Genomic DNA, 11,764 nt, shown 5'->3' on the forward strand with positions numbered 1-11,764 from the left:
GCGGTCTCAACGCTGAATGAATTTAGTGCAAGTTTACGTCTCCTCTTCTCTCTCATTACCTAAATCCTCTCATGAACAAATAAGCAAAGACACGATTTAAATAGATTTAGCCTATTGGGAATTTTAGTCAGATGTTTTTGATTTCATTAGAATTTGTGATGTTAATTAGCCTATTTTAACACTTAAAGTAACAAAAATAGAGATAAAAATATTGTTATATTAGTGATTTGATCATCTATAGCTAAAATACACGCAAAAGAAAATAAATGGTAAACTGATAGACTAACAAAAAATTGTCACTGCACTAATTGCTGCTTCCGTACTCTTCATTTGTAAGTTGCTTTGGATAAAATGTAATTGTACATGTATAAAATAATAACTGCAATGTTACAGTATAAAAATATAAAGATCATTGTCTTTTTGACATAGGCCTATGTGTTATGTACAATGACTAATAATGTAAATGTGCAGTTTCTGTACTATATTTTGTAAATTTAACAGAAATTGGCTGTAAAGGTTGCTATTTATGTACAAGTAGGCCTACTTAGAGGTTGAAGTTGTGAGTGGTTCTTTTAAAATAAAGATTAATACAGTAAATATGCAAACATGTTTTTTAATTGATGTGCTTACTGCATTTTTATAAATAATATCTTAGCTATTATAGTACATGGAAAACCTATATTTTAAAATTAAATTACTGTAGATGCCGGACAGAGCAGGTTTGTAAAATACATTTGCTTGAAAATTTGTTGTTTTATGTGTAATTTGACATAATTGATCCGTTTTTCCACAGTTTAATAAATTATAATTAACGTCAATATCCTGTAATTAAATTTTTTACAGTGTAGTTGAACATATAGGTGCATATATACACACATATAAGTGCATATATATATAGGTATATGTGCATACATGTACATATAATATAGGAAAATGGCCAATTTTATATAAGTCTCATATATTAAAAATCTATATCAAATCCTATATTGAAACATATGTTTATATAGGTTCTTTCCATGTGGGGTGGTAATTTCTTTTACCAATTTAATGTTCTTAACTTACCAATGTTATTTTATGATTCTTGAAGCATGCACAACAGGTGAATATATACATAAATGATGCTAGCATATACAGAATTTACACAATAAAGAAGCTTTAAATAGTGTTTCAAATCAAAACAGGGCAACCAATTTAATTCAACTCAATCTTTATATCAGGCGCTACGTTCTTCCTTAAATGGGCCGACTTCATATGAACACATTCGACAGAAAGATCTCAGAGACTCAAAACTGTTCAAATATGACAGATAACATCTGGATATAGTAGTTTTAGCAGCGCCGCTCACGTTATCTAACTGCAGTTAGCGTCTAACGATCTTATATAACAATAAACATGACGTCATTGACGTCAACGTCGAAAGAATGAAGTCAACCTAGGGGCACTCACTTCCTGATGGCTGAGCGAACTGCGCAGGCTCAGACTGAGCTTGACGACGTAGATGTGACGTGAGCCTCCTGTCTGACAGCTGTAAGTCTTCTAGTAGATGTGGAAAGTGAAAGCTGAATCACGTTGTTTAAATATTTTCTCCCGTTGCTTTTGGCTCACTATGGGCTTCTCCCCATTCTTCCCCCTTGACTTTATCAGACTTTATGTCTCCACGTCCCCCCGACTGTCTCATAGACAGTAAAAGATTGCCTGCGAGCGTCTCCTCAGGTCTATACGGTAATTTCTCAACTGTGCGACAGAGTTGCGTTGGTTATGACGCAATCGTTAGCCTATTTTTACAAAAACAGCTTATGCGGGGCGATAGTGTAAGATACAAGGTAACGGAGCCTTTTATGCATTGTCGTGTTTCTTTAGAAATAAACAATGGACAAATGGAGTCTTTAAACGTCTCAGATGTAAAGTTATTTACTGTCAAAGTGACTCAAAAATGAATGGGAGTCAATGGGATGCTAACAGCAGGTGATGGCTTGGTTAGCAATGGCAGCCCCTAGGGGTGGAACGCTTTCCGAGCGCTAGATTACCCCCTTGCTAGAAATCTAGACGCACCCTAGCGGGAGCAAATTTAATCTGCCCGCAAGTGTCGTCTAGGAATTCTCAATACCCTTCTGAGCTGTATTCCTCACAATCTGTACGGGCCAATCACGTCGTGTATAGAGTCGGCGGGCGCAGCCATAATGACGACGGCCGAGTTGTGTTTGCGTGCTTCTAGTAAACACAGAAGCTGGCGAACAGCGGCGGTCTTTCGAATCAGCTTTGACCTTGACTCTGGAAGACTTGGAGTTAAGCTTTTCTCTGAGAAAAGAACAAAGAACGGCACTGAAGTCATTCTTAAAAAGGGAAGATGTGTTCGTAGTTTAGCCGACCGGATACGGCGAATGTTTAATCTATCAACAAGCTCTGTTTCACCTTCGTTGCTCCGGTTGGTGTAGCGCTATCCTATCACGTGCAGAGGGAGTTTGAAAGACAACCGTTTATCCCGCCCCTCGGATTGAGCCCTGTCTATGGTGAGTTTCCAGACCAAACATCTTGATGTGGGTCTGGCTTGTCAGGCTCCTGCACTGACCATAGACCGTAAAAAAATATGGACGACTCGACATCATCCTTTTCCGCTTGGCAGATTTGAAGCTTTTAGGCGGCCTGCACGGCGCGGACATCTTGGGACCGAGTCTGCGCAGTAGCGATTTCGGGACCGGAGTTGCGCAGTAGAGAGCAGGAAGTAGAGCAGGAAGTACAGCTGCGATATCAAAAGCCCGCCCAAACTCTCGCAGATGCAGAACAATTAATTATGTTGGTGTGAAATAAACAGTTATGGAAATGTAGAAATTAAAGCTAAAGCTCCAATCAGCTCCCAAAAATTTCAAAAAAAAATTTTTAGCATCAGGCGCGAAAGCGTCAGTAAATGAGAGAGAGACTACAGGCTTGCAGGGTATATACAGCAATCCTTAAGTTAAATTTACTACTTTTTAATACCTTTTTTACTACCTTAAGAATATTTTTTTAAAAACCATCACAACACTGAATTGCAGGAGAAGCATTACTGTATACACATTTGATTTCAATTAATAATTGGTAATTCAGCAATTAAATCATTTAGTGTTTTTTTTTACCAACAACAAAACCTGTGCCAAATATTACATTTCTATAACTAAGTTGTTGAATTTAACAAGATACTAAAGATACTAAAAACTATAGTGCTGTCAATCGATTAAAAATCAAATTGGCTTCAAAAAGTCATAACAATTTTTAATTTAAGTAAACTTAAAACAATGCTAACATAAACCCATAATAAATGTCATGTTTACTCATGCCCTTCCTGTCTTAACAGTTAGGAAATATACAGAAATGTAATAAAGTTATTAAAGTTATATGCAGTCTGCACTGCATAAACTATAAATTAAATAGTTAATCCTTATTAAAGCTACAAAAGTTATTTAGTTAAGAGCAGCGAGTCATTTTCTCTGTTCCGTTTGTTCCTAAACTTTACTGACAGGAAGCTTTATTGGCTGCTGTCCCTTTAAGAGCAAACAGACACGCGGATCTCACTGTTTATATCGTAGACCGTAAAAAAATAGGTTTATATACTGTCTATGGATCGCGCCTCATTCTCTCACAACTCTTTTTGTTCATTTTAGACTTTATATAAATCATTTAAGATTGCTCTTATGAGGACAGTCGTTGAAGATATGCCTTGAAGCAAGTCTAAAATAAAACGTAAGCCAGACACTTCTGTTGAGCGCGCTCTGAGATGATGCCGAACGATCACTGAATATGACGTCAGCATCAAACATAAGTTAAGACCGGTTGAGACCAAGGGGGTAATCCATAGACTGTATTGGGTAATCTAGCGCTCGGAAAGCGTTCCACCCCTAGGGGCTGCCATTGCTAACCAAGCCATCACCTGCTGTTAGCATCCCATTGACTCCCATTCATTTTTGAGTCACTTTGACAGTGAATAACTTTACATCTGAGACGTTTAAAGACTCCATTTGTCCATTGTTTATTTCTAAAGAAACACGACAATTCATAAAAGGCTCCATTACCTTGTATCTTACACTATCGCCCCGCAGAAGCTGTTTTTGTACAAATAGGCTAACGATTGCGTCATAACCAACGCGACTCTGTCGCACAGTTGAGAAATTACCGTATAGACCTGAGGAGACGCTCGCAGGCAATCTTTTACTGTCTATGAGACAGTCGGGGGGACGTGGAGACATAAAGTCTGATAAAGTCAAGGGGGAAGAATGGGGAGAAGCCCATAGTGAGCCAAAGGCAACGGGAGAAAATATTTAAACAACGTGATTCAGCTTTCACTTTTCACATCTACTAGAAGACCTACAGCTGTCAGACAGGAGGCTCACGTCACATCTACGTCATCAAGCTCAGTCTGAGCCTGCGCAGTTCGCTCAGCCATCAGGAAGTGAGTGCTCCTAGGTTGACTTCATTCTTTCGCCGTTGACGTCAATGGGATCGCTCGGTCCATTTCTTTTACTGTCTATGGTTGAGACGGAGACGAAAGATCTTTAATTATGTGCCCAGATATGCTAAAGCGCATATTTAAACGAACTAACGCAAACGCAGATAGAATTTCAATCAGAATAGGACACCTGATAGTCTGAAAAAATAATACCTAATTTGGAAAAAAATAATACCTCTGAGACCACATTTAACACTTTTAATGGCCTTAAATTTGATTTGGATTTGGATGTATCACTTTTTTATACTTAACTGAATTAAGTTCTTTTAGGCTATATGTAGCCCTCACACCTTCGAGATTATCTTTTATTACGAAAACCCCAAATTACTGTCCCTTATTGTTAATTTCTTTATCTTGTATGCCCTATGCTAAATTCTTTTAGGCTACCACAAGCAAAAATGGCTTTAGTCTCCTTTAAGCTTTCCTCTTTTTCTTGCTGAATTTAAGTCTTTTATTTCATCCTTTAAACTTATAAATAAAAAAAGTGCAAAATGTTTGATGCATTATGAAGATTTATTCTAAGAGATGTCTTAACCGTATTATTATGGTTTTCTTTCTGTGACTATTATGATGTAGCCTATGCAAATCCAGGGCATTCATGTTTTCTGTTCCTTGTTATTATTCAATGTAAGATTTACAAACCTTCATTTCTTCATTTCCCTGATCTTGTAGCCTATATAGGCTATGTAGCCTATAAGTTCTGCTTTAAATAAATAAAATAAAAATCACACACACAAACACACACACACACACACACACACACACACACACACACACACACACACACACACACACACACACACACACACACACACACACACACACACACACACACACACACACACACACACACACACACATATATATATATATATATATATATATATATATATATATATATATATATATATATATATAAAAGCTTTTCCCATCCCTGTTGCAGTTTGCTGTTCCACAATTCCAGTCCCATAAGCACTGCACTATTGCACTCCCAATCACTCCCAATAATTTATTTACAATCATTCTGGGCATTCACTGTCATCACTAACCCAAAGAACTACTGAATAGTTGAACAAAAAGTTGTGTGTTTGTGTGAGTTGTGTGTGCATAGGTTAATACAAGCAGAGTAAAATACTTTATTAATACACAGGCAATAGAAAAAGGGTGTGCCCACACTATGACAATTTGGTTGCTCAGGATGAATAGATTTGTGTGCGATGCATTGCTTTGCACAGCAGGTGTCACTAGGGAGCACACTGTTTCATGAGGCTTCAGGTAAATGAACCTTTTGGCGAACCAATGGGCTGGAAAGCCTCAGTGGTTCAGGAAGCCTCATTTGGCCATCACTAGCTCCGTGACAACAGTGGATTCAGGCACAGCTTTCGTTTACACTCTATATTACAATAAAATATAGTAAGTATAATCCATAATGATTACAGAACTTGCTTAATTCACTTAATATTGTTTTGTCCATCTTACCAAGCAGATACGGCAGCCTCCTATGCTCAAGTGCAAGCGCCAAAAGAACGTGCAGTGAACTCAGAAAAAAATTAACATTTGGTTGTTAAGAGATCTATCTTTGAAAGGCAGAACTCTGCTCACTAAAGCAGAAGGGATTTTATGACTTATGAATTATGAGTGCAAGCGAATCCGATCTAGCAAAGTGTAAGAAAGTTTCAATTAAAACTAACTTAAAACTAAGAATAGCCTACTGTTGTGTGCAAAACATGCAAGGTGGAACTTGCTTTTTAGAGGAGCAGAACTATGTGCATGTTGGAGTAGAAACATCCCAGAACAATAAGGAGTCAGTGAGAGGTGCATTCTTCAGCTGAAGTGAACTAACTAGTGGTAAATCTCTTTATCAGAGAAGGCAATACAACTAATAATAGTAATAGTAATAATAGTATTAATAATGATTACAGTACAAATAATAATTGCAGTAATGTGATTTATTTTGGATAATAAAGCTTGATCGAGCTTATTAGTCATTATTGTAACACAATAATCGTTTGTTGAAGCCCTGTGTAGCCAGGTTTAATAATGAGAAACCCTATTAAGCGGTCTAACCCAGTCACGAAAGGGTTAACTTTAATTCTGTATCTTTGATGGACTTGAAAGTGAGCCAATGGGTTAACCCTATGAGGTACTGAGCTGACCAATCAGCTGCCAGCTAGGCTCCGTTACAGTTACGCCTCTAACTTTGCTTCACTGCACGTTCTTTTTTTTTTCTTTTTTTGTGTGCCTGTATTATTTTTTTTATTGCAAAATTAACAAACAAAAAATTCGATACATACAAGAAATACAAACCATCTTTCAAATCAAAAGGTATGTAAAAAGTTCAATTCTATTGAACAATAAACCTAAGAAAAAAGGAAGCAGAGAGAAGAGAAAGAAAAGAAGGAAGAGGGCAAAAATAATATTATAATTCGCGCTGTTTTTTTCTACGCAATAGCATTTGTACGGGCTGCATTACACTCTAGCGCTACAGCGCCATAGCGGTCAAATCGCGATATTGCATGCCCTTACATTAGGTCACATGAGATCAAAGACTAGCCTACTCGACAACAAAGATATTTTTTATTGTCTACACTGTCGACTAATCGTTTCAGCCCTAGGAAGAACATTTGTGTGTTTGCTTCATTTCACAGCAGAAGCGTTTGAAAACAAGTCTCAGTTGACGCTGGATTTGTAGACACATTGAGATTAAAACACAATGCTGTTTCTTTTATATTGGATCCGACCAGAGGAATGATGCAACTCACTTATGTGAGGAAAACATTTTTTATATGTAGTACTGCATTGTTATAGATTGTTTTGCTTATGTGTGTCTAACAGAACATACCTTAGCTTTAGCACACGCTTGACTCAGACATGTATGGGCCAGGGCTCGCAAAGCTCAACATCCTGATTCAAAGGCAGATGAATCTCGTAATATTCCTTTCTTGTTCTGCTATTCTTTCTCTCTTGACGTGACATTTGACATTTGAAGGGCGCGTGTGTATGTGAACTGAACCGAACAGTGAGCTGAAGCTCATTAAATATGCAAATCTTATCCAATCCAATCCTAAAAGCCGCGGGCGTTTACTTCCGAGTCTCCAGTGCTGCACGGCCATCAAAACCCAGCGTTCAGGAGAGACCCTCAAAACCAGTGTAGAAAATAGCCTATTACTTAATATTTATGATGTTTTTGAATGTAAAAACCACACAAACGTCATTAGTTGACCTCATAATAGTATAAAAAAATTTTTTAAAGCCAGTTCATGACACCTTTAAACAGTTGAGTTTTACCGTTTTTGAGTCCATTCAGCCGATCTCTGTATCTGGTGGTTGCACTTTTTATTATAGCATCCATCATATACTTAATACAAGCATAATACAACTGTATATTATATATATATATATATATATATATATATTATATGTGTGTGTGTGTGTATATATATATATATATATATATATATATATATATATATATATATATATATATATATATAATATACATACATATAGCTTATAGCATACATCATGTTTCACAGAATACCAACGAAAAACAAGTAACGAAAGAATCAGTGGTTGGCTGTTCTGAACCACAGATATCAAAACACCAGTAGATTCAAACAAGAAACTGCGTTTTTGCTCAAAGCATTTGGGACCAGATGACTATTTGGAAAACATGGACAGTGTTACCACGGTATGGCATCTAAAGGATATGGTCAGACAGGGCGAAGTGTATCATCCCCAAAGGCAATAAGTATTACATTATTATTATTTAGCTTGAACGACCATATTGAAAAGCACTTCAGTTGTCTTTAGCCAACGTTACCTGTGAATGTCATCACTGAGTGTGAGGGTTTGCACGGCCATTTGGTTGGACTTAAAGGGTTAGTTCACCCAAAAATTTGAAATTTATGTCATTAATGACTCACTCTAATGTCATTCCACACCCGTAAGGCCTCCGTTCATCATCAGAACACAGTTTAAGATATTTTATATTTAGTCCGAGAGCGTATCCGAGTGTATGCACACTATACTGTCCATGTCCAGAAAGGGAGTAAAAACATCATCAGAGTAGTCCATATGGGACATCAGTTAGTTAATTAGAATCTCTTGAAGCATCAAAAATACATTTTGGTCCAAAAATAACTAAAACTACGACTTTATTCAGCATCAGTCTTCTCTTCCTTGTTTGTGTTCAAACCTCAAATAAAGATTCAAATAGCTGTGAATCAGTGAAACGATCAATGATTCGGATTGCATGCCAAACTGCTGAAATCACGTGACATTGGAGATCCGAATCATTGATTGATTTACTGATTCATAACCGTTTGAATCTTTATTTGAGGTTTGAACACAAACAAGGAAGAGAAGACAATACTAAATAAAGTTTTAGTTATTTTTGGACCAAAATGTATTTTCGATGCTTCAAGAGATTCTAATTAACCAACTGATGTCTCATATGGACTACTCTGATGATGTTTTTATTCCCTTTCTGGACATGGACAGTAAAGTGTGCATACACTTGGATATGCTCTCAGACTAAATATATAATATATCTTAAACTGTGTTCTGAAGATGAACGGAGGTCTTACGGGTGTGGAACGACATTAGGGTGAGGAGTTAATGACATCAATTTCATTTTTGGGTGAACTCACCCTTTAACCCTTTAAATGTTTAAATAAAAGTGTCTCACTCTTGAATTATGCTATAATTATATATATATATATATATATATATATATATATATATATATATATATATATATATATATATATATATATATATATATATATAATATTATATATATATTAGTTGTAAAGTTAATTTAAAAATACATTTTATTTACTTTTAATTTTTATTTATAATTAAAATGGTATTTATTTTTACACCCATTTTATTTTTTATAATTTAAAAATAAAATGGTCAGATCCACATTAATGGTCTGAAATAAAAATAAAACATCCTTCAGTTTACAGCCTACATACATGTCCCATCTTAATTAGAACACCTATCCTTCAATTCTTTCTCAAACATGTTCATAACATTCATTTCAATCACTATTCCCTGATTTTTACTCAGGAACCTTCTTGTTTAAACCTTTACTCACTCATCATACCCTCCACAGATTTACACATACTCAAACCTTACTGTCACACTTACTATTTCCATCAAACCCAGTTTTCACTCATTATATTTAACTCAAATAAACATAAAATAACAATAACCTAAGATAAGAACAAAGGTACACTAAAACAATTATAAAAAGAATATACAGATAAGATAAGGTGCAATCAGTCGGACGTACAGTGGCTCAGTGCTCATTCAGTAAATGCACAGCTAAACAGAAGTGTTTTGAGTCTGGATTTGAATGTGGCTACTGTTGGAGCACATCTGATCTGTTCAGGAAGATGGTTCCAACTACGGCTGGCAGGCAGACTCTCCTTGCTTTGAGTGAACTCTTGGTATTTCTAACTGATTTGATCCTGCTGATCTGAGTGATCTGTTGGGTTTGTCAGCATATCTGCGATGTATGTAGGTCCTAGCTCATTGAGAGATTTATAAACAAGTAGTAGTACTTTAAAATCAATCCTAGATGTAACTGGAAGCCAGTGTAAAGACCTGAGGACTGGTGTGATATGGTCATATTTTCTGCTTCTGCTCACAATCCTGGCAGCAGCGTTCTGTATGAGCTGCAGCTGTCTAATGGTCTTTTTGGTAAGGCCGGTGAGAAGGCCATTACAATAGTCCACCCTACTGGTGATGAAAGCATGAACCAGTTTCTCTAAGTCTTGCCTGGAAAAAAAGCATCTAATTCTTGCAATTTTTTTCAGATGATAGTATGCTGATTTAGTTATTGCTTTGACATGACTACTGAAACTCAGGTCTGACTCCAAAATCACTCCAAGATTCCTGACTTGATTTTTGTTATCAGACCTTTCACCTCAAGATATGCGTTCACCTTGAGAATTTCATCTTTGTTTCCAAATGTAGTGATTTCAGTTTTGTCTTTGTTTAACTGAAGATAGTTTTGGCACATCCAGTTGTTAACTTCATCAATGCATTTGCACAGCGAGTCAATGGGGCTGTAGTCATTAGGTGACAGTGCTAAGTAGAGCTGGGTGTCGTCAGCATAGTTGTGGTAAGCAATTTTCCAGCCTGTCTAGAAGTATGTTGTGGTCAACAGTGTCGAATGCAGCACTGAGGTCCAGTAGTACCAGAATTGATGTTTTGCCTGTATCAGTATTTAAGCGAATATCATTTATATTTTTATTATCATTTATATTCTATTGCAGTTTTAACGGAGTTTGGAAACATTCCATAGAGAAGTGAGGAGTTCACAATGGGATGTTTCCAAACTCTGTTAAAATTGCAATAGTTAAGCCTCTCCTGAAAAAGAGAAATCTACAAACTACAGACCAATCTCAAATCTCCCCTTCAGGCAAGATCATTGAAAAAGTTGTATTGAAAATATGGCCACTCATAATAAGGCATTATGTGCTTTATGAGTACTAATAAACAGCTAATATTGTCAGAGATTGTAGAAAGGACCCAAATGCAAAGGTGCAGAACAGAAATGTTTATTAAGTCACAAAAGGAACTTAGGCAGATCACTTAGGCGTTCACAGCAACGGGTGTTGCAGATCTGGAGCATAACACAGGGATTAAACAAAGGAATACGGTCCTCAGAAACGGGCCGAAGTCTTGAGCTCGTAGCGGGATGGCAGTGGCGAGCGAAACCACCCCAGACAAAGCACTCAGCACCACAGACAGCGTCCAGAGAGTACTCACATACAGCAGGAGACTGGACAGAAACACAGGTGAGACCAGCACAAACACTGGACAATCCGACCAGACTAGACAGGGCAAACGAGAGATGAGAACTAGATCGAGATGCATTCAATAATAATCTGGCAAGGAAGCCACAAACACAAGTCACTAAACAGCCAGAGGGAAGCACGTAAAGAGGAACAGCACCGATTGTGATAGCACACAGCTGAGAGAGAGAAAGGAGCCAAACCTAACTCATGACAAATATAGTAATATACAAGCAACTAGTTATTAACTAAAGCATTACATTAAATAAAAATGTTTGTGTGTTTTGCACACATGCGTAGTACTATAGGCAGCTGACCAACAGTGACAAACTCCGCGAAAGACCGTGGCAGTTGCATTGCCAGAAGAAGTCCGTGACAGCTGCCACAAACTCTGGCAGCTGCCAGAAGAAGTCCATGGAAGCTGCCGGTGCCACCGGAAGTGGCGCTGCGACCTGCTGCTGCCAGGATTTGC

This window comes from Pseudorasbora parva, chromosome 2 (assembly GCF_024679245.1).
Source record: "Pseudorasbora parva isolate DD20220531a chromosome 2, ASM2467924v1, whole genome shotgun sequence".
In the NCBI taxonomy this organism is placed as follows: domain Eukaryota; kingdom Metazoa; phylum Chordata; class Actinopteri; order Cypriniformes; family Gobionidae; genus Pseudorasbora; species Pseudorasbora parva.